This window comes from Anser brachyrhynchus, assembly GCF_964034855.1.
Source record: "Anser brachyrhynchus genome assembly, chromosome: 10".
In the NCBI taxonomy this organism is placed as follows: domain Eukaryota; kingdom Metazoa; phylum Chordata; class Aves; order Anseriformes; family Anatidae; genus Anser; species Anser brachyrhynchus.
In genome coordinates, this window is record NC_137705.1 from 17,771,108 (window position 1) to 17,772,086 (window position 979).

The 979-nt window shown below is 37.0% G+C and overlaps 1 protein-coding gene across 5 annotated transcripts in view; it reads right to left on the reverse strand.

The window, feature by feature from the left end:
• Positions 1-979, reverse strand: part of CENPP (centromere protein P) — a 137,870-nt gene that overhangs the window by 76,633 nt on the left and 60,258 nt on the right. The window lies entirely within an intron of this gene.

Genomic DNA, 979 nt, shown 5'->3' on the forward strand with positions numbered 1-979 from the left:
CATACCTTGCAGATCATTTAATACTGCCAGTCTTCACAAAATTAAAAATTTAACAATTTACTTGAAACTGCTACAGGAAATGACACAGACTACTAGTAGCAGAAGTACTACATATAAATCAAGCAATTCTGAACCTCTCAGGCTTTCCCACCTCCCTATGTACACAAGTACACTAAGCAATAAATGTTGTCCAACATTTTTTTTTAATCTTCTTCAAGTCTTTGTGTTTGTTATTTTGTTAGCATCTCTGTACTGTTTCCAAATCGTATGTCTTCATGTCAATGACCAACATAGCTATGATGATAAAAGCCTGTAGGATCAAGTACCCTAATTACTGAAATCTTTTATAACTTCTTCACTCAGCATGCTTAAAAACCTGTGAGGACCCCAAACCACATTTTTGTGAGCCAGTGGAGGCTCTTACCAAAGGATGATTTTTTTGCAAACAGAAATTGTGTAAAACACTTCCAGGCAGAATAAAAACAAACCAGAACACTAAAAACAAAAACAAAACAAAACCCCGAGCCTGCAGATCACCACACATCTGTTCTTGGTTTCTAAAGAGGTTTCTAAGGTGCACTGTTCCTAGCAAATAGCATGGGGAAAGCACTGATTGGTACTGCAAATATTAGTTAATGAATATATTATATTCTCCATCAGTCGGTGTAGTTTATAACATGGGTTTCTTTAGTTATAGCTGTGTTATCATGAATGTGAAGAGCTATGATTTCTAAACACAGACCTGCACTAGAAGACAAACCTCATGGATATATAGAAAAAAAGGTACTACTTCAGTACTTTTTTCCACTAGAGAATTAGTTACTACACTTGGAGGAAACACAGAACTGTTGATGTACCATTCATATAGGGAACACATGCCAGCTTTTACGCAGCTCTGCATTCCCAGTGAAGACAGTTTGAGCCCCTTGGTACATTGCACTGTAAATAAATCCAGCAGTAACATCCAGACCAAGCCACA